Genomic DNA, 24,033 nt, shown 5'->3' on the forward strand with positions numbered 1-24,033 from the left:
TACATCTCTCTCATCATCTGTCTTCTTATACATCTCTCTCAGACTCTTTCTACATACTCTAAGATGTATCTCTATCTCCAACTGATTCTTGCCATGAACAAATTTACCTAAACCTTATGATGAGAGTAGAAAGACTTGAAGATAGCAATCAACACGGACAACTTATGCAATTGTAGTGTGCATTATGGAATCCAGGCAACCAAAGCTGTCTGCTAATTTTAGGCTTGAAATATTATCCCCAGAGCCTTCAGCATTCAGTTCTCTCTCCTTTTGTGAACATTGTAATTAGCAAATATCCCAGAGCCTTCCTTCACCTTACTCTCTGACCGTGTAAGGAGTACTGCCATACGTTAATACTCAAAAGAGACTGGAAAGACAAAAAGAAAAAGAAAAAAGAGAGAGAAAAGGAAAAATAATGCTGCGATTTTATTAGTAATTAATATTCACAGTTCGAAGCTCTTTCGTCTTTTAGTTCACTTTGAGAAATGCAGAGGAAACAGCAGCATGATAACATTTATCATAGCTGGCTAATTCACAAGTGGAACAAGCAAATATAATAATTGAAACTATGCACCATAATGCATCTTCCTTGTGCATGAGTTCTGATACTGCTAGCCTGGCTTTGATTCATCATTTATCTATTCTTTGGAACAGCTTGCCGTAATTGCTCTATCCAAAGCACTATACTTGAGGCTAGAAGAAAGATCCATTGCACAGGCAGTGGCCCCTCTGGCTTTCTCTATATTTCCCTCCCTCCCCTACCCAGACATTAACTCATTAGCTTGCCATTTCGTAGATGTATGTTCAAACCCAGGATCACCACATTCTGTACTTTCCCCCTGTCATGTATTAATGAAAAGCATTATGTTACAGAACTGCACCCCGGGGAAGGAAATGTTCCACTCTAATTACTACTGACAAAAGAAATCTACAGATGGATTAAAAACAATATGTGGGTAGTCAAATACAAAATGTGAAGTGCACAAACCTGCATGGGTGAAATCCAATTTTGCCCTGACTGGGATGCCACACATTAGCCTGTGTGAAGAATTTGGTAGCGTGTTTGTCTGGGGGAAAGATTGGACATCAGCAAGAAAGTGCAAATGATATAAGCCTGCAAAGAGACATGGTGGTTTACTCACTGTCTGTAGCTATGGTCTGTGGTTGGTTCCAAATTAAGGAAAAACCATGTGTCTTCTGTGCTTAGCCTTTTTGCTAGCCATCTGTCACTGTCCCCCTAGGCAGGAGTGGCAGGAGATGTGGGGAGGATGGAACACAGCAATTTCATGGTGGGTTGGATTGTCATTGGTGAGACCACATTATGATGTTGATGTTAAACTGGGAGCAGGAAAAGTTGCATCTCCTAGAGCCTCTTCCCTTCACTGTCATTGGAAGAGATCAGAAACATCCATCCTGTTGCCCGGTTAAAATCTGTACTGTGGCTCAGAAAAACTTGGATTGTGGTATCCTTGCTCATCTTTGATACCACATCCCCATAATTATTCATTATTATTTTTCGTAATTATTGTTAAAAGGCTAATTAATTTGATAACATTATTTAATTAGATTAGCTGAAGTAGAGCATGTAAACGGTTTGGCCTCCTAGAGTCTGAAATCTGAAGTCTATGAAATAGTTTCCAAAAGGCCTGCTTATCAGTGTCACTGTTGACATGGAGATCATGCCACAGGTGTTCTGTTGGCAATGTCATCTTGGCACATTGACTGGTGCTTCTCATGGGAGCATGTGAGGAAAGGATTTTAGCTCAGATCTGATATATGGAGTGATGTCTTTAACTCCCACTGAACTAAATAGCAGTTTAAATGTATTTGTGGAGATAGGCGTTCAGCCTGTTGTTGTCTTACTTGCAGAGAAAAGGATGAGTGGTGTGTCTTAGAGATGGCATGATCCAGAGGGTTGATCTCAGGGTTGTACTTCAGGATGGAGCTTGGTACTGGTACCCTGTTAGAGCATCCCTGAAGGATCTCAGCTGTGTTCTGTGAGATAGCTTGAGCTTCTAAGGGAGAGTTTACAAACCGGTCTGGAACACATGGTGAATGGAGATGGCACAGCTGAGTTTCTCCATCACAAGCTGGACTGATGAGGGAGCTGATTTTATTGTGTATCCTCCCAAGGTTGAGGCTTATTTCTAACACACTTTTCTAGTGGACTGGGAAAGAGTTCAGAGCAGCAAATGCCTGGGAATCCAAGAGTAGGGCATATGCACAAAACAATTGTGATATTATGTAGAAGAGGGGGAAAAGCAACACTCAGGCAAGTTGTACTTTGAAAAAGGAGGCAGATGAACGTTTATCTTTTATTTTCCTTTTCTCATTTGTGACTTCTCTTGAGGCACCTCGCCTGTTACAGGAAACAAATCTTCCCAATGTCACAAACAAGCCAAACTTCCTATTATGTTGGTGGCAGAGCCTTCAGACAGATCCATAGTCTTTTTTTTCCTGGTGTTTCTTTTAAAGAGCTTTTAATACTTCTCTGATGCCTCTGACTAGAAGCAGTTCTCAGCTTCCTGGATCCAGTTGCTTTTCAATGACAGCTCTTTCCACGTGACTACTCTTTATAGAATTCCTGTCACATACATTTTCCAGCAAAGATGGATATCAGAATGCTCCTTCTTAGCGTATATTTTCAATTCTCAGCATGGAATGATGCTGCAGTCACAGAGAACAGTAGGAAACTTCTCTTTTTTGTTAATACTGAACTGTTTCTATTCTTTTCTGAAGATCAGTGCAACAGAATCTGGTGTGTTCACTACTGAGAACTCGGTGTGTTCACTACTGAGAACTCAGCACAACTTTGTGATCCTGATCTCATGCTGATTTAACTCCTTTTTGACCGCTCAGCTGCACTTACATTGTGCCATCTAATTTATGTATACGTTGTTAGTGCAGGAATATTATGCAGATACTGCAGAGTATGTACACTAACTGTAACAGGATGGAGACCTGAGTGTCCGGGTTACATGAGGGTTGAGACACCGTTGTGTTAGCGATAGATTCTATTAAGATATTTCCTGGGTATCACTCTGGGCACCTCTCTCTTAGTTTTTCACAATTTAGGTCTGTCCACCCAAAGTTAGTTTGGATGTAAGCGCTGTTGGGTTGAACCCTGCATAATAAAAGCAAACTCTTGAATGTTCCAGAAGGAGTTCTGTCTACTGCAAACCTTTTATAACAAGTAGCTAATAAAGAGAAGTGATAAGAGACTGGCTCATTCTTTAGAACGCAACCCTAATCTGCATTCCTTTTATAGAAGGTAAAAGCAGGAAGGTTCTTCTAGTGTTCTATACAACCAATAATCCAGCTGCTGCTTTTTCGCCAGGTCAGGAGTGATCTGTGGAAGAAAAAAATGTTTTCTTTTTCCTCTTCCCTTGACTTGTTAAGATTTGTGTGGCTGTTTGTTGCCATTGAGGAGTATGGACTAAAACTTTTGATCTTAGTGTTATGACGGCAAAGGAAATTATTTGGAGCTGGATAGGTCAAAGGGAAATGGGAGGGGGGGTGTTTAAAAGTTGTTTCCAGTAGGCCAAAAGAATGTGGATACTGTCTCTTCAAGGTGCAATTTCTTACTTCAACAAACTGTTCATCTAAGAGAAACAGGGATAAAAGTGTTCAATTTGGGACCTAAGGAGTTTGTATGGAAATTCTTGGATTTCTTCCAAACACACATACATGTTGAAATTAAATTGCGATTCCTACTTCGGAGACTGAGCCTTCCTGCTCAGACAGAAGCGCGTGTGTATGTGTGTGTTTGTGAGTGCGTGTTGATGCTACGTCTCTTTTGGATCTCTTGACACTTTTTTTGGTGCATTTTTGTACTTCTTTGAATGTGCATATGCGTACTTACCGATGGCATATTGACGGCATTCTAAAGGCCCTCGACAGCCTGAGACAGAGCAAAAGTCTCTTCATTTCTGCCCTGGTTGATACATTTTCTGTGCAGCGCACGGAGCATTAGAAGCATAGTCCTCTGGAAAGAGGAACGCTGTAGATGCTCGGCTGTGGACTGCACTGAGAATTTACCTCCTGTAAGCAGTTTTCTCTGCTCATTTCAGACCTCTAACTTCAACGTAGTTGTTGAGCTGGTCCTAGCAAAGGGGAATGAGAAGATCATAAGCATCAAGATGTGATCTGTGAAATCAGCGATAACTTGATTACAGAGAACCAAATTAAAAACTCTTTTGTGTTTTTCATTTCTTTTTCTGGCCTTCTCCATAATGGGAGAGGATGCCTTCACGCATGGCCTTAGAATGCCGTACTGGAGTTAGAATGCAACAACAGTGAAACGAAAATAAGATGTATTGCAGCTTACATAAAGAATGAAAACTGTATCACACAAATGTTTACAAGTCCAAGTAGACAGCGAACCCCTGTACAATATGTAATTTATGCAAGGGATTGCATCTTTCTTTTGTAATGAATGCACTAAGCAACCCTGTATATATTTTACAATGTCTTTACAGAGAAAAAAAAAGAAAAAAAAGGATCATTTACTGTAGTGTTGTAAAATAATGCACTTTTCTAATTTTTTCATTAAAAATCCTATGGCACGTTTTCAAATGTACATTGTTTCTTTTATATTGAATGTGGAAATGTTAACTTCCTGTAAAATTGCACTACAGAAGTAAAATCCACTGATGGAACCTATTTTGTTAAAGAAAAGTTCCTTGACAACCAACAGATGTTTATGATAATACAGTATGTATGTGTGTGCATATATGTGCATACAGTGTGTATGTAATATATGTATATGCACACGCACACATATCTAGTGCTATGTGTATATATATAAAATGATATAGGTCCAGATTTATATATGATTGTATTAATATAATATCTATAGATTGATAGATATATAGATATGTATATATATTCATACATACACTCAAGAAACACAATGTAAAAACTCAGAAAGGATTACTCATTAAATTTAAGGGGGTTGGGGGGAAGAAAGATGTCATATACAGAGGATATTTTGCATTGCAATAAAAGCTTTTTTGACAAAAGTACGTGCAGAGTGAAGTATGAACCTTCATCAAATATCCAACCATGCTGTGCCCAAAAGGTTACAAAGCACAGAATAAGGAAGGGAAGCACTTTTAAGGACAGTAAGTGCATGGTGAACTGTTGGGACTGCCCTCACCTCACCTCTGTGAGGTGTCTTAGGACACTGAAGTCAACAGTGTAGCTTCTCCTGTGAGTTTCACTCAGCAGAAGATGGGAAATGAGTCTCCATACTACTTTTAGCTTCCTGCTACTGTGAGGCACAGGCATCATTTCTCATTTGGGACAGAGCTTTGGGCAACCCTTGCTGTTGTTCCCATCCAGGTAAAACTCGACTGATATCAGATACAGGATGTCACATTGTCCTTATGATGTGATTTCTGCTCACTGCAACTCACTGGTTGTCATAGCCTTAATCTGTAGACTAGGTGGTCTTCATTGTCTTCGTGTGTTCTTAGTGTTGATGAGGCTCACTTACAAATGAATGAACAGGGCCAACATATCCTGTATGGTGGGACACAATTTTATGTACAACCTTGGCCTACATTAAAGCAACAATGAAAAATGCTCAAAAAGGCTTCAATATGAAATGGGGAAGACAGAAACTCTTAAGGCACAGAAAAAACAACAACCACTTTAAGCAAAGAGATAAATATAACCAAGCAATCTCATATACATTTTCTGCGCTGCATCGAGTAACATCTCTGTCAGCAATCAGGATCAAAAATTTCTTTGGTTTGGAAGTGCTATTTGCAAGCATATTTTATCATCTCAATTTATCCAGCATAAAAAGACAAGACAAGCCAAAGAGTCGTTGAATCCTTTCCACTCCTTTTGCAAGCAAAAAAAACCAAAAGCCTTTTAGGGTAATTAATTGAGCAATCAATAATAAAGACTTGAAAACCACATTTTAAAAGGAGCCCGGGTAGCAGTGACATACACAGAAGGATCTGAACAAAAGCATATGCTCTGAAATTTTCTTAAGTAACAGGAAAGGACAGGAAAGGACATCTGGAAAATAGAAAAAATGAAAGTAAAACATAGAGAAAAGAAATACAACATTTTGTTTATAGGCATATCAACATCTTGGTGAGGTATTGGAACAGGCTGCCCAGTAGGGTGGTCAAGTCACCGTCCCTGGAGGTGTTTAAGCAACGTGTCACTGAGGGACATGATTGAGTGGACGTGGTGGTGATGGTTGGACTTAATGGTCTTTTCCAACCTTAATGATTCTGTGATTCTTTATCCATCTGAATCAAGGTCACATATGTTTGACTACTCAAAGTTTGTCTACCGCAGAGTGCCTGGGTCCCATCTCAGAAGTGGAAATAAATTAAACATCCTACAGCAAAATGTGAGAGCCTTCTCAGTACGCATCAACTGGCTGACGGCAAACAAAATACTTCACTTGCTGAAAATGAGTTTCTGCCTGTAGTCACGCTGTGACCAAATAGCTGCATCCTTCTCACCTAAGGTAATGTCTTCAGTTTAGTTTGCCTGTTGTAAAAGCAGTGACATTTGAGAGGGCAGAAAACCATCGTCCTGGAAAGCCCTTAGCTGAGGTTTCAGTTGAAGTTCAGCCACTAAAGGAGGTACAAAAGACTTGTTTCTGCTTACATTCTGCCTAACTTTGGCTCTAGCAGTTCACTGCTGGGAAATTCTGACTGGAAGGAAGGGAAGAAAATGTTCCCATAGACGAAGTCAATGTACTGTGTCACTTACATAGTGACTATTAATGGAAACTCTTGGCTTTAACACTTGATACAGATTCAGACAAGCTGCCATTTCTTCGCATTATGGTTATGTGTTACAGCTCTGGCTGAGCTGGGAGTGGATAAAAGGAGGGCATCCAATACATTTTGATCACAGGGAATTTCAGAGCTAGCCCATGCTCTGTACCCACTCTGCACACTTCTGCTGTAGAGGATCTGTGAAAAGGGAGCTGCATCACGGTGCTCAGAGCCCCATCCAGCTTTACCTTGAATGGTAAAACATCCACCATATCTCATCTACCATATCATACAGGACAACCTGTTCCAGTGCTTCACCACCCTTATTGTTAAAAACTTTTTTGATGCTTCCTTTTATCCTATTGCTATTCTTTCCTTTCATAATTTCTACATTATAAAAAACATTCCTTGTATAAATAGAAGGATGCTAAAGCATGCAATCACCCCACTCCTCAAATCTTTCTATGGGAATGTACTCTGCTCTTTGAAGACATGAATTGTGAGAATTTTCTCAGGATAGTGCAAAAACACAACCTCCTTCCATTTTATACTGGCTTTGCCATTGTGAAACACTGTCTGTCTAGTATGAGTGTTGGGATGGTATGAACCAAACCAACGTGTTCCTGTTGCCCCTGTCACTGGGCACCACACCAAGAGCCTGGCCCCATTCACTTGACCCCAAATCTTTTAGCTATTTAAAAGTATTGACCTGCTGGCCACTCGGTACCATTGTCCTTGACCACAATTGCACACTGCTGGCCTGTGGCCCACCTGCTGTTCACCAGGACACCTGGGGGCTCTGCAGAGCTTCTTTCAGCAGTTCATTTTCTAGCACTATGTAAAGTAGTTTAATCTCCGCACATCCTAGTCTGGTGCTGAAGTTTGCTCATTTGAGTCAATCTAGCAAGATGGTGCAAATTACACCACTGTGCTAGTTCTATTTGTAAGGTGTTCCTGCCTGAGCTATTCACACTCTTCCCTGTTGTTTTTTTCTCACTCTTCCAGGACAAAGCAGTCCCCAATTAAACAGAAACCATAACAATTAGAACTGGGCAAATCCCAGCACTGTTTGCATCACCAAAGGCCTGAACTGTTCTTTGTTCTGATTTCTTGTTCATGTTACCCATCTCATCCTTACACTAACAAAAATCACCTTTATTTTTCAATGTTTCCAGAAAACACTTTTCCATTCATATTGTAAATTTGCCTGCTTGTAAGATGTGGTCATAAAGGAAGAGCCCTCCTGTAGCTGTAAAACATGTAGATGGTGGTTATGGATGCTAATAACTTCTGGCTCATTAACACAAGAGCAAGTATCTGTGGGAGATAATTGCTGTAAAGGTAATAATGTAGAAAACATCCAAACCATCGATCTCTGTGCGAAGGTGAATCCCCAGGTGCTAAATCACTTACATTAATCACCAAGAGCTGTTAGAGGCAATGATTAGTGTCTGATCTCCTAAGGGCAAGGGATAGAAAGAGAGAAATCTAGAACAGAAATCACTCTGTATTTGTTGTCCTGTGGATATTATCCAGTTGAGTCTCTTCTTGCAGTGGCTTGTAGACCAGTGTGGCTTTGCAAGACACCTTTGTGAAGCTACCCAAAAGCAGACAGTCTGACAGACCCACTAACAAGAAGTACAACTAAACAACCAGAGACTGAATGAAAGGCAGAGATATGGAAGCCTAACCTACAGGTATGTGAAAGTCCACATGAATTGAAGACCTGCTCAGTAGAAACACAGATTCATAAAATGACTTGGTTTGGAAAGGACCTTAAAGTTCAACTATATCCATGCCCTCTGGGCAGGGCTGCCACGCATCAGATCAGGTTGCCTAGGGCACCATCCAACCTGGCCTTGAATGTCTTCAGAGGCATCCACAATGCCTCTGAGCAACCTCCCACCCTCTGAATAAAACCTTACCACCCTCTGAATAAAAAATTTATTCCTAACTTCTAATCTAAATATCTCCTTTATTACTTTAAATCCATTTCTCTTTGTCCTGTCTCTGTCAGACCATGTAATAAGTTGATCCTCCTCCTGCCTGGGATCTCCTTTCAAGTACTGGATGGCCTCAGTAAGGTCTTCCTGGAACCCTGTCTTCTCCAAGCTAAGCAAGCCCATCTTTCTCAACCTTACTTCATAGTAAAGGTGTTTCATCCCTTGGATCATCTTCCTTGTCCTCCTCTTGTCTTATTCCTACAGCTCTGCATCCTTCCTGTCCTGGGGAACCAAGGCCTGAACACAGTACTCCAGCTAGGGTCTCACAAGGGCAGAGCAGGGGGGGAAAATCCCCTCCATCTCCCTGCTGGCCACCCTTCTTTAGCTGCAGCCCAGGATACCATTGGCCTCCTGGGCTGCAAGAGCACACTGATGATTCACGTTCAACTTTTCATACACTCAGATTTTCAACCCAAGCTCTTCTCTGCAGAGCTGCTCTCAAGTTCTCCTTGTCCCAGTCTGTACTTGCCTTGACCCAAGTGCAACACCTTGTACTTGGCCTTGTTAAACCTCATTAGGTTCTCATGTTCCCACTTTTTGAGCCTATCTAGGTCCCTCTGGATGGCATCCCTACCTTCTATTGTGTCAAATGCAACACTCAGCTTGGTGTCATTTCACTCAAATCTCTGTAGAAAACTGGTCTTCTCCTATAACCAGTCAAAAATTGCAATGTGGGCAAGCCAGCTCACATCCATTGCTTTTTCAAAGAGCAGGAACAGAAGCACTCTTTCCATTTCAACTGCTCCTACCTTCTAACAAAACACATTTGAGTTGAGACAGCTAATGGACCCATCTGGGAACCAGCAGAATTGAGGCTGTTTCAAGGCAGAGAAAAAAGCAACTGCAAAAAATGCCCCCTGCTCTTACTTCAGTCTTCTGTTCATAATTCTGTGTTATTTTGACTGCAGTTGTGCTTAATGCCTAGTAAAAATGGGGCCATTCAGCTTGGCGGACAGCACTGAGGCAAATTGCTCACTTGAAGTGTTTATAATCTAATATGTTAATATGTACCACTCTCCTGAGAGTCTTCCTATAAATTAATGGAAAAAAAATCCCAACAAACCCACAACAAAACCACCCATATCCTGATGCTCTGGTACATCAAATAGTCATAAGCATGTTACTTTTCTCTTGCCCACACCACTGCAGGGGGACATTTCCTGAAGGAGCTGTGGCTGTGGGGAACCCCATGGGGGCAAGGTGCTCTTGAAGGGCTGTTGGTTGTGGCAGGGTCCCACTCAAGCAAGGCTGTGTGTGAGGAGGAAGGAGCAGCCCAGAGGTGTGAGGATGAGCTGAGTGCAATCCTCTCCACATTCCCTGCCCTGCTCAGAGTGCTGGGGGTATGGAGAAAAAATGGGCTTGGGAAAGGAGGAGAAGTGTTGTTTTGATTTTCTTCTGTTGTTCTCACAGTCTGAATCTGTCTGCATAACAGGTTTGCCATGAGCCAGCAGTGTGTCCTTTTGGCCAACAAGGCCAATGCAACCATGGGGTGCATTGCAAAGAGCATGGCCAGCAGGTTGAGGGAGGGCTGCCTCCCACTCTGCTCCACCTTGGTGAAGTCGTATCTGGAATTCCATGTCCAGTTCTGGCCTCTCCACTTCAAGAAAGACAGAGAGGTTCTAGAGAGAGTCCACAAGAGGATCATGAAGATTATGAGTGACACGGAGCATCTTATGAGGAAAGTCTGAGAGACATGGAACTGTTCAGCATGGAGAAGGGAAGACTGAGAGGGGATCTCATCACTGTTAATTCTAACTGACAATAAATTAAATTAATTTTCCTGATCTAAAACCTGTTTTTCCTGTGACAGCAGTCTGTAACTCATCTTCCTGTCCTTGTCTTAACCCACAACATTTCTCATTCTAATTCCTCCTCATGCCCGGTTGAGGATGGGCACAGAGAGAACAGCTGGGTAAGAGTTTGGCCCTTGGCCAGGCTACACCACCTCAGCACAAAACAGAGTCATCTGCAATCAAGTCTTGTCCAATAGATATAATCATAGAATCATTGAATGGCTTGTGTTGGAAAGGACCTCAAAAATCATTGTCTCTTTTCCAGGCTGAACATCCCCAGCTCTTTCATTCTGCCTTTTAGGAGAGGCATTGGTTCATTTTTGTGGTCCTCCTCTGGACATTCTCCATCAGGTCCATGTCTCTCCTGTACTGAGGACTCCACATCTGGATGCAGTACTCTGGGTGAGTCCTCACCAGTGCAGAGCAGAGGGACAGGATCATCATCCTTGCCCCAATGGTCACATGTTTTTTGACGCAGCCCAGGATACAGTTGGCTTTATGGGCTGTGAGTGCCCTGGTAATTATCACGCATATTCATGTCTATTTTCTGCTGGAACCAAGGCCTTGTACATTCAGCTTCATGGCTTCTCTGGGAGAGCTGTGTGAAGGCTGTGTAGGCAGACATAAATCATTCAGGGCAATGAAGTGATGGATAGCTGAATGAACAGGGTGCAGTGCACTCTCATTCTCAAAGAAGACTGTGATAAACAGGAGTCAGGGTTGCTAAGGACATGATTATTAGTGTAACTGTCTGATTACCAGAGAAACAGCAACAAAACACAATCTGTTTGCAAGTACTACCTGAATGCCTCTCGCCAGGGAAAGTCGTAGTCATACAGGAGACAAATGGCCCTGCAGTGGTTGCTGCCTGCAAAGCAGTGCTGCATGCTGAGCAGGGAGCAAAACATGAAGAGTTGGGCTGTGCCATCTCCTTCTAGGGGAAGAAGTGACTCTGTACATAAGGACAGTTGAAAGTCAGCCTTTCCATGCCACCCCCACTCCTGACTGCATGGAAATATGAAGAGCTGTATGCTCTTTGGTCAATAGTTTGGGAAAGGGCTTGGGAAATTGGAGGCAGAGAAGCAACTGCAGTCATCATTGTTGCCATGTCTTACTGATCCCCTGGGAAGCTGCTGGAGGCTCAGTGTTGGGTATGAACTGTCTCACCTCCGGAATATCTTTCTGTCCCAAAACAGTGGTTCTTGAGCAGAGAGCAATACCCCACCCTGGAGAGACAGGCAAGTGTCATAAAGGCAGTGTTCAAAGTGATGCCAAAAGTTTCCTTTAGTGGAATTCTCCATAGAGTGAGAAAGGACCTGAAAAGTAACAGGATTCTTTCTAAGATGGTCTTAGGGCTGTGGCACATGATTTCAAGAGAGACCAAGATCTCTTCTAGACTTCAGTGCGAGTTGAAAGAAATGATGTTGTCCATGGAACATTGGCATCCTCCAATTAACTGACTTATCCCCTTCAATTTCATCACAAAACACTCTCTGGTACCCCTTATTAGAAAGAAATCTGAATAAGTCATGCACATCAGCCAGGAGACTCATACTGCTCTCTCTGGAAGCAGAGGACTTAACTCTTCTGGTTCAGAAGAGCTTGGCTTAACTTATTCACAGAGACAGTGGCCTCAGAAGAGAAAAATGGTGCCTAAATGTTTGTGAAGACTCTTCTACACACTTCAGCCACCTGAAAAAATGACCCTTCCTGAAACATAACTGGGAGGTCACGTGACTTACATATTCTAGATTCTCTGCCAGCAGCCTATTTCTTGGCTCTGCTTATCTCCACTCCAGTACACATCTCCTTCCATTTTGGTTCCATCTGTTCTATGCCATCCACTGCTGAAGGATGACACTATTTTTCATGTATTAAATTTCTAAATTTCTGGACAGAAAGTTGCATGAACTCACACGCCACCTCTAAGGATGCTCCTGAGGGTATATGCCATGGCTGTGATTTACAGCTCCACAAGTCAGAAAAGAAACGTTTGCATTCAATTTTCAATAAGCAGATGGTACACAGCTTGTTTAATATAGCTGTAAATTTTGAAGTCCCTACTGAAAAATAAGGAAAGTGAGCACATTTGCCTTTATTTCAAACTTTCCTTGTTTCCATGGCAATATGCCAGTGAGGTACCAAGAGTAGATGCTGGGATGTGGGGTATTTTTTCTCTGCCTCTTGTAAGGCACTGCTGATGTACACTTGTTAAGAAAAGCAAGTCAGGAAATGATGCAGGGATATTGAAGACTTATTACACTGAGGATTACTGCTGAGAAAATTCAACATCCTGTGAATCCACAGAAGGATGTGATAAATTCATCCCTTCATTTTTGACCAGTGCAGCTCAATTGATTTTCATTAGAGCTGCCTCAGAATCAGAAGGATGGGACGATTCCCATATGATCAGTTCCCCTTTCAACCTGAATTATTTTGTCGATCTATGATTCCCTGCCACAAGTAGATCAAGAACCTCCTTTTCTCCACTCTGCAGTACTGAACTGCAGAATCATAGAATCCTTATGACCTCTAAATGTCATCTAGTCCAACTTCTCTGCAATGAACAGGGACACCCACAGCAAGATCAGGTTGCCCAGAGCCTGGCCCAGCTTTGCCTTTTTCTTTATATCCAACATAAATCTACCCTCTTTAAGTTTGAGATCATTTCCTCATGTCTATCACTACAGACCCACCTAAAGAGTCTGACCTCTTCTTTCTTGTGGCCCCTTTTAGATACTGAGAGGCCTCTATCATGTCACCTCCAGAGCCTTCTCTTCACCTGGTTGAACATCCCCAGCTCTCTCAGCCTGTCCACATAGGAGAGGTGTTCCATCCCTTGGAACGTTTTTGCAGGCCTCCTCTGGACACCCTCCAACAGGTCCATGTCTCTGCTGTACTGAGGACTCCACATCTGGATGCAGTACTCCAGGTGAGGCCACACCAGCACACATCTCCACATTTCTTTAACATCTCCAGGGATGGTGATTCTACCACTTCCCTGGGCAGCCTTTTCCAGTGCCTGATCACTCTTCCAGAGGATTTTTCCCCAGTATTCAACCTACTCCACCCCTAAAGCAGCTTCTTAAGAGCATTCTTTCCATCTGTCCTACTGTGACTGCTTCTCTTAACAGAGAACCTATTATTGAGTGCCTCTCTCACCAGGTACAGCACAAAACATGCACTGATTTGTGTCTAAAAAAGTGATTCTAATCACCAAGCTTGTCTGTTTCTTTAGTTAATCCCAGGAGGAAACTGTTTGTGATGCTCACTGCCTTCCTGTCTTTTCTAGGGTTGACAGAAAGGGCTGTAGATGCTTTCCCTATGGGTGGGACCCTGAAGCAGGCAGCAGCTTGATTTAGAGTGGGTAGTGTAAGTACAAATCTGAGACTGTCTTCCCAGAGAGAGGGGCATTGCTTGAACTCAGGTCCAAGTGGCCTCTTACCCCCATCACAAGAAGGACTAAAGGATCCCCATGGAACATCCTAGTGCTCGTGGAGCTCAGACAGATTCTTGGTCTGCAGAAAAACAAAAGAACAGTCAGAAAAGTGAGACAGAAATCTTGGTGGAGCCCCATCTCTTAGTAATGGGAACAGCCTTCTGTCGTGTAAGAGAAACCACAGCTTCAGAGGTGGGCAGTGATTCATGCCATTGGGATTGTCTTACTTCTTCAAATCGTTTTGTTGAGATCATTGCATAGAATCATAGAGTCATAGCCCTATCAAGGCTGGAAAAGGCCTCTAGGATCATCTAGTTTAATCATGCACCTACCACCAATATTGCCTACTGATCACGTCCCTCAGTGCCACATCTCCCAAGTTTCTTGAATGCCTCTGGATATGGTGACTCCACCATCTCTCTGGGCAACCTGTTCCAGTGCCCAACTACTATTTTGGAGAAGCTTTTCCTAATATCCAACCTAAAACCATTTGAGTTGAAAACACATTGAATAAAAGCAGGAAATACATTTCGTAGGTTGAGCTGACATCCACTGGGATCTTCAGGCTGGGTATGTTTTAGCAAGAAGCATGATAATAAATGTTTGGCCAGGAAGGTCTCATCTGAACGCTGACCACCCTCCAGGAGTACCCTGAACACCAGACAGCACCACCTGTTCAGTAACAGTTTAGGGAAAAAAAGAATGTTTTCAGTGAGCACTTTCTTTTGTACCAACAGATGGCTTAAAGCTGCCGCAAGTCAGAATTCCTAATGAAGTCCTTCTAGTGGAGCTCCTGCAAGGGGGCAGAGGAGGGAGAGGAACATGCCCTATATTCACAAGAGTGTTCGTCTGCACCAGAGCTCTTCTGTATCTCAGTCATAAGGGAAGGGGCAGAGTCTCACTGCCTCCTTGGAAAGAGCTCAGCCAGCAAAGTCAAGTCAATGCAAAGCAAATAATTAAATATATACACACACACACACACACACACATATATATTTGAGCTGTAAGGTGGCTTGTTTTCAAGGTTCATTGCTAGTAAATTTCTGTGCCATGTGGAGAACTGAGACGGAGCTTTCGTATCTGCGAAAGCAATGACGTGCGAGTGGAGTGCTGTGGAGGCAGCGTGAGACACAGAGAGACCCCTTTGTCATCTCAGCTGCAGAATCTCAGAAAATCAATACTAATAATATTAACATGCAGGGAGGCTGAAACAAAGTGAGTGCACCAGGGCTGTGGTATTTTAATATGATCTTTCCAGTGAGCAATGAAGGATAGCAAAATATGAGAGGGAAAGCTGCTCTCTGATCCAGAACAAATAAGGAACTTTGACCCTTGAAAATTACTTTCTGTGTTATTTAATTTCTGCTCTTCTGACTGAATGTATGGAAATGAGATGTCCTGAAGGAGAATTTAAGATGTCCCATACAATACAAAATTGGGGGGTCAGTTTCAGAGACCAGAGGGCTTTGCTGCTATTCAAAGTCTTCAACAGGTTGGAGAAATGGACTGACGGATCCTAGAATGTTAGAATCATAAGAATGTGGAATCATAGAATCCTTAGAGCTGGAAAGAACCCTTAAAGGTCACCTAGTCCAACTCCCCTACAATGGACAGAGACACCTACAGCTAGATTAGGTTGCTCAGAGCCCCATTGAATGTCTTCAGGGCATCCACCACTGCTCTGGGCAATCTGTTCCAGCGCCTCACCCCCCCTTCACTGTAAAAAAATTTTTCCTTACATCCAACCTAAATCTACCTTCCTTAAGTTTGAAATAATTTCCTCTTGTCTATCACCATCGATTCTCCTAACAAGTCTGTCTCTGAGGGTGCACTTGATCCCACTGTTGATGTCACTGAACCTCATGAAGTTCAACAAAGGGAAATGTGAAGTCCTACCCCTGGGGAGTAGTAAATCCAGGAACCAGTACATGCTGCAGAATGGCTCAAACACAGCTTTGCAGAAAAAGACACGGAGAACACAGAATTATACTCAGAGATATTAAAAACTGAACTGGATGAAGTCCTGAGAAACCTCCCATAGCTGATGCACAGCCCTGTTGAGATACTAAACAGTGTAGTTTTAGAAAGTGGGGAAATACAGCAAAGTCCAAGAATAAAGAGTCCTTCAAAGAAGTGTGGTATAAAAAAATTATCTATCAGCAAATCATGCACCAAAGAAGGACTAATAACCACAGAGCTGGTAATGGGCTTCTCTGTGCTCACTGTTGAATGTCTCTGTCTAGTTAGATTCCAGGCCTAAGGCTCTCATTAGATCCAAACTTTCTTTTGGCATTCTTATATTTTTCATTAAGAAGCTCGCCAGCTGGGATGCAGTCTGGTTAGCAGGAGGATAAGTCTAGCATTGTTCTGTTGCTGTTTCCATCACCAACCAGGATTTGTGGGTCATTTCACCTCAGATTGCTTGACAGACCATTATGGTTTTAATCAAAATCCAGCAGGAGGCCTCACACCTCAGAACCATTTATTTAGCTGGATATAAAGGTATTGTCAATTATTGTCAATTTATATGATTCTGAAGATGAATTACAAGGCTTCACTTTGGCACTTGACTAGAGAAGGTACAAGGAAGAATATTTTCTTTTACAGTGACTTAATTTATCTTCTGACCACAGGAATATTCATTAATCTTAATGATATACTTAATAATGCCCTCACTGATATCCCCTGACCACAGGGATATTTACTTAATATCTTTATTGACCATCTGAACAAACAGAAATTGCACCAGGCTTTGTCCAGAAGACATTACTCTTCTGAATGCTAGCAGGGTATGCCATGGTGTGGGGATAGGATGCTGCAACTCACTTCTTGATTGGGTGGGAAATATTTAGATCTGATGAAAACTGCAAGGAAGAACTTAAATTATAAAAGAGCACAGGGTTGTATGCACAGGTTGCCTTTTGTGAGGCAGCCAGATGGTGAATGAGTTGTATGAGTCCTTGAATAGGAAGGCTGAGGAGCATCTCTCAGCTTATTAGCTGAACCACAGAGTGTGAAAGAAACTTCAAAACCTGCTAGACTGGAAAGTAGTATATTTATAGAAATGTCTCAGTAAACTGTTTTATCTATTCCTACAGCCTGCGCTCTATCTCACATTATGAGTGCTTGCTCTTACCTTACACCAGCTTGAGATAAAGTGATATGGTTGGCTAATATCACTGCTTTCCGGTCCTGAAAATGAAGTTACTGAGATGATCCAACAGTACTCAATTCCCAGGAAATTCCATGGGAACCACAGAATATCCTGAGTTGGAAGAGACTCACAGGTATCATCAAGAATGGTAATATCAGGGACCTTGAAGACCACCTGCTTCCACCCCCATGCCAGAGGATTTGGAACTAGATGATCTTTGAGGTCCCATCCAACCCAAATTGTACTGTGGTTCTACGACTTACATCCCCACAAAGCCTACTGGATGCCAGGCGGTGCAGTACTTGGGACCACGGAAGGTTTCTCATGGCTGCTGTTAAGCTGTTAAGTCTTTGATTTGCAGCACTGACCTGGAAGCACTGTGCTGAGATCACTGATTTTGCAAGGACTACATGGTTACTTTGCAGAGATATAGGCAACAGGCTGATATGGGATGGGGACCCCAAGTGCTTCGTAGATGTTCCTCTCCTTGGAAGAACTAGCCCAGAGCTGAACTGTATGGGCACACAAATACACTGGGGTATTTGCCTGAGAACCAACATCAGCATGTGCAGCTATAGAGAGGGTCCTGTTCTTTTAATTAAGCAACTTGGTACCAGATACCGTCACCAATAAAATAAAAGTAGCTGAGAGTGTTAGGCCTGATTGTAAATGTATGTGCTGATCAATTTTTGGATCTTTCCTCGGGTGTGCCTGTCATTCTCTTGATGCAGGGAGTTAGTGACAGTATCAGGGATAGTTACATCTTTAATCAATCAAACCCTGTTCAGTAAGAAATAGATCAGTGTAAAGTAGAAGTTTCACCTTAGCAAAGGGCCACACCACTGAAGAATTCTAAAACCATCTCTTGTAGTCCTTAGTGGATGTTCAAATATCCCTGCAGAGATCTAGATCTCTTGGCAGAGGGATTAATCCACTTGAGCAACATCCCCTGGTGAAACAGAGCACCTGAAATGTTGAGGTCTGGATGGGACAACATCTCCATCTCTCATTATACTAACAGAGGCAGATTTGACTAAACGTTTAAAGGGATAAGCAGGGATAAAGAAGATGAAGGAGGGGAGTTAAACAGGAAATTTCTTTCAAAGGAGGGGAGTTAAGCAGGAATTTTCTTCCAAAGGAGAGACTAATTACAGGCAGATGCATAGAAAAGTGATAGACGCATAAGACCAGCATAAGATGGTGGCAGTAAAAAAGCCAGAAGGAGCAATGGGAAGAAGCTCAGTGGGAAGAGAAAGCTGGAAAACCAAGGGGGACTGTCATCAGACAGAGAGCTGGGTATGCCTTGTGAGGGAATAGGAAACATTTATTGCTGTGAAGTTTTTATCTCAAGCCTTTTTTAACTCTTGGTATCAATTAACACTTACCTGTGTCCTGCTCTTCTGCACACTCCCATCAGCTACTTTCAAAGTCACTGCTTTCCCCAGGTTGCTGGTGAGTGAAGGAGAGAAATCCACATCTCACATATAAGCATTGTAGATATCTTAAATAAAAATTGTGGTCTCATCTCAGTATAGGAGGGCTTTGGGGGGCAAGAGATTATGATGAGTCAGCCCAGCTGTGAGTTATAGTGTCATAGTGCAATGAGTCATTTCTTGGGGTGGTGGGTGAGTGCACTGATGCTCTCTCCTGATGGGCAGTTGCCACTCAGGGCCTCGGTGTGAGGTTTATAAACAGGAATTGAGAACTGCTATGAAACTATGAGTGATCTGGTTACTACAGAGAATTATCACTTTTTGGGTTTTGGAGCTTCGTTCTCTTTAAACAAGCCATTATATTTCAAATCAAGATGCAAAGTATTGCTTAGGTGGAAAAAAGCTAGAAAAAAAAATGACTCGAAAACTCAGAACTGAAGGAATAAATCTCTCCCTTGCAGGCATCCCATAAAACCACCTGGGAACCTTGGCTTTTGGTTTTAAATTTCTGTACTCTGCCAAAGGCAAAAGATAAAATCAGATCTCCTGGGGCATGAGCAGTGCTTGTGTTCCTTCATACCTAATCCAACTAAATAAACGGCCTCCAACCATACCAACCTGTCTCCCATATACAAAAGTGCCAGCACAGGTGGAATGTGAGATGGTCTCCTGAATTTTCTTATCTCCACAGACTCCATATAGGGTATACAGTATAGAGAGTGGCATCGCCATGGCTGAGCTGGCTGCCTCTCTGGAGACTGTGTATTAGTGAGTGGTTGAGATATGAAGCTTGATATGGATGAGACCTGTGTTAGGTCTGTCCTTTGGAATGGTAGTATAGGAGCAAACAGCATAATTCCTAGCTTATTTTATTTCTGGCATAACTTCTGAATACAGCTAAGGCCAAAGTAGCTGCAAATTCATCAGATGGCACCATACCTCAACACCAAAGCTTGTAAGGTCACAAATTCTAGGTCTGACGTGATTTTTTTATAAGCTGTAGGATCATAGAATCATAGAGTGATTTGGGTTCGAAGGGACCCTAAAGATCACCCAGCTCCAATTCCGTCGCCATAAGCAAGGTTACCACCTGTCCAACCTGGCCTTGGAGACCTCTGTGGATGGGGCATCCACATTTTCTTCTGTTGAAGTTGTTTTATCAATCACACTGTCTGTTGTTTGAACTGAAGCATAAGCTGTTTGTAAAGTGCCTAACACAGATAGTCTGAGTCTGCTCAGCAGGTAATTGAAGTAACAGTGCAGGTGACTGGTGAACATCCTCCAGCATGTGTTTCACTGATATCCTCTGTTTTGTACAAGCTCATGTATCACCAGTAAATCCAAGGTCTAGTAGAGGGAAGGCAAACAGCCACTCGCATAGACAAATACAGATCCTAGCTTGCTTTAAGTCATCCTGAAGTTTATAGTGAAATTTGAATGAAAAACATTATTTCTGAAAATAACTTCAGTAGTTAGAAAGAAATATAGGAAGGCAATGCAATCTCCCTGCAGGTGCAGATAACCTTCTGGGACACACATCTGGGACAGAGAAGGCAAAGTATAACTCAGAGACAGTGGAGAAAGGAGGAAAAAAATTCTCTGAAAAGCTTTCATCAAAGAAATTGAGTTTAGGGGATGAATTTGCCCCATAAATCTAGGAGTAAAAATAGCCAAGGCTGGCTGATAGTGGTCTGAAAAATGAGTTCAGTTAGAACGGTCAAAGCTGTGATGGATAGAGGAGCTGCTTCTTATCAGGTCAGGCCAGTAATAGAAAGGCAATGGGATAATCATCAAATAATTCTTTGTACTACCTATCAGTTACACATAAGTGGTTGCCTTACAGAATCAGTTAACTACTGACAGAAAATCTGAACAGAGCCTGTATGCTACAAATGAGGACCTCCTTGTGCTCCTCCTTTACTCATTTGGTTGTATTTTGTTTTTCTATCTCTAACGTTGATCAAGTTGGCTCTCACTAAGTGCCACTGTCACCTGATAGTGTCTTGATACCTAGGGGAAATGTGCTAGAGGTGCCACTCTAGTTTCAAGTGAGACATGCATCAGCAGCAAATCCCCCTCCTGGACCTGATCTGGTTTCCCCAGTGTGACTAAGCTGAGGTGCTTTAGGAGATGTATTTTTCAGATAAGAGTAAAGGTGAATTTGTGGCTACAGTGCCTAAGGAGAATGCCCTTGTTACTATCATCAGTAACAAGGCTACTACTGCTATTACTAACAAACGATATAGTAGCGCTAATGATAAAACAAGAAGGAAAAATAATGAAGATAATTCCATCTCACTTTTCCTGACACAAAAAAGTTCCCTGCCAAGAATAAAAAAGTTAATCCTGACTCCACCAACTGACCTTGGATAGCTGTAGTTTATCCATGTGAGAGGTCAGTGGTTTGATAGTAGTATTTTAGACTACTTTTATTTGTTCAAACTCACATGCTTAGAGCTGAGGGGAAGAGGGTGTGTATGAAGATAAATTCGTCAGTGGGAGAGGCTGACCTGAAGTTATAAGTAATAGGAAGCATGTTATTAGGGTCCATAATGATAGAATTCTGACTACAGCCTCATTCACATCAATGTGCTCTAAACCATGGTGATAATTTTCAAAGCAAACGAGATGTTCATATAGCCACATGTCTGTCTGCTCTCTGTATTTACAGGTTGAAATACACTCATTTTGTAAAACATTGACCTTTATAACATTCTCAGTCTACCATTGTGCTGAGGCATGTTGAATACACAGATTAGCCCAGTGAAGAACTTGTCTGACCCCTGACACTATTTGGTGGAGCTTGAGACAACTCATGAGTTTAATTAGTTATATGACTTAGGAAAATACACAACTGCAGTTCTCTTGATGCCATGTCACACCACATATCTGTCAAAGGGGCTGTGGGAGTCTTCTAATAAGTGCTTGCCCTACCATTCAGAAAGCCAAGGTCTTTCATTCCCTTCACTGGCAGCTTGGCTTAATAATTTATACTTACCAGTAAGTAAACATGAGTTAATGAATCTTCACACTGCCCTAAGGCTAAGGCCTAGTGCTTTCCTTATGCAAGACAGGTATGAGCCACAGCAGTACCCATTGTGTCTTCTATAGTTACAGTGGCCTAGGAAACTACAGGAGTATGATGCCCTCAAATAGGAAAGTCAACTGAAACAGGAGAATTTGTTATTCAGAGATAGCAGGAAGAAGAATCACTGAGTAAAACAGATCTGTCCTTCTGGGCCCTGATCTTCTCCACAGAGCAGGAGGACATGACCCTCATACTTCCTAAATATAGGCAGAAATTCATGCTGTCATGTGTGGGGTCGGCTATTATAAATCCAGCTTCTGCGTCAGTTATTCTTAAGAGACTGTGACTCTCAAGGCAGATTCTCCTTGATCTTTCTGAAAATTTGATGTTGAGGTCTGACATAGATAGTGATTAGTTAGGCTTGTCACTCTCTCTCACCTCATAAATCAAGAGATATAATGCATCCTTGAAAAGTTCAGTAGTAAAGTGCAGGTGCCAGAGTAAAATAGAAGATAGAAATGAAGTCAAGGAGAGCAAATCCAGGTTCATATAAAGGAAAAAATCTCACTCAAATGATAATCTGTTGAATCTCTTAAGAATATAAGAGGCCACCTGGAGTCTCTTGCTGTATTAAATAATATGTGGAACTTAGAAATGCTGATGGTGCTCTGACACATCAAAAGTCTCTAACTGTTCATGAGTGTTCCTGTACTATGAGACATTCAGTGTGCAAATGCTGTACCCACAATTCAAACCTACTGGTAAGACAGACAGGACAAACCTGTCTCCTCTGGCCTGACCTGAGACATCTGCTCTGTAGAGCTGCTCTGGATGGCTCATCAGCTGGAGGTGTAGGACAAATACTGTAATGGTGGTATTTTTTGAGCATGTATCTGGCTTATATTTCCAAGGCATCATCGAATCATTGAATCATGAAATTATCAAGGTTGGAAAGGAGCTCTAAGAGCATCTAGTCCAGCTATCCATCTACTGTTGATATTGCTCACTAACCTAAGTACCACATCTACTTTTACTTGAACACCTCCAGGTTTGGTGACTCCACCACATCCCTGGGAGGCTTTTTGAAGTGTCTGATCACCTCTTTCAGAGAAGTTTTTCCTCATATCCAAGCTGAACCTTTCCTGGTCTTGAGGCTATTCCATATTGTCCTGTCACCATTACATTGGAGAAGAGGCCGACTCCCACCTCTCTACAACCTCCGTTTGGGTGGTTATAGGAAGCAGTAAAGTTTGTCCTGAGCCTTCTCCAGACTAAACAATCCCAAAATGTAGGTTAAGTGTCCCAGTATGTAGGTTAAGTGAAGCCCAATCAGTAATTTTCAGTATGTTGATGCACAGCAGTAGCTTGAAGTGCCTCTATGGTCAAGGCACAAACTAAGTATCGGTGGTTAACCCAGTTCACCCAAACTTGTAGCAGAACCAAGAACAGGATCCAGTTCTTCCCATAACCTCCCATATCTGCACACTGAGCTCAACATAAAACCGAACTACAGTTGTGCACTTCTTGTTTTAATGTCATCAAGAGCTGAAATTAAAGGGCAAAAACCTTTTTCTTATCAAGCTATGGATGGCATTAACATCTTACAGGTCAATGCAAAAATTTGGCAGTGAAGAGACTCAAGGGGAAGATGAGGCCTCTTCATCAAAACAGCTTAATCTTCTGAGTGAGTTGAAGCAGAGCCCACTGCTGAGCGTCATCCTCCCCTGCCCACCTCAGCACTCTGCTGAGGACTAACTCGATGGCTTAAGCTTCTCCTTGTGACTCGGGCTTCTCCCTTATGACTGCAGTGATGATGCAGCAACAGCAGCTCAGCACTGACTCACTCCATCGACGTCGTTGAGAGAAGCAGGGGTGAGAGGGAGACCTGTGTTTTCTTCATTTCTATTCCAGATTTTCTGCGAAGCTGGCAAAGACTGCCTGAGACCATCTGCATCTCGTGCTAGAGAAACCTTCTCTCTTGCTTCCTCTGGGATGATGCTGTTTGCACCCAGCATCCCTCTGAGTCAGAACTGATTGTTTCACTGGACACGGACAAATGCATCACAGGGGAAACGGGGAAATGAAAATACATTAAAGGATGGTCACTGGCAGAGCAGTGAACGCCGTAGCTTTTCCCACAACACAAGGGAAGACAAGACTTATCAACGGAGGTATTAGTAACATATTCGTGTACCAAAATACTATAAACAGCTGCTTGATGCACAGTCTTCCCCAGCTTCCTGTGGCAGTTGCCTTGGGATATTTGATAAATCTCATTTGTCTCCAGGTGAATTAAAAAACGCCTTTTTTTCAGTGCATGTGTTACTAGAATGTTTCCCACACTCTGGTTCATCATCTACAAAGTGAACATGTAGCAGAGCCTCCTGGAATCCTTATCTCAGTGCCTGACATGGTTTTGCCCTGAACATGTTGT

The sequence above is a fragment of the Excalfactoria chinensis genome, chromosome 2 (genome assembly GCF_039878825.1).
Source record: "Excalfactoria chinensis isolate bCotChi1 chromosome 2, bCotChi1.hap2, whole genome shotgun sequence".
NCBI lineage: Eukaryota > Metazoa > Chordata > Aves > Galliformes > Phasianidae > Excalfactoria > Excalfactoria chinensis.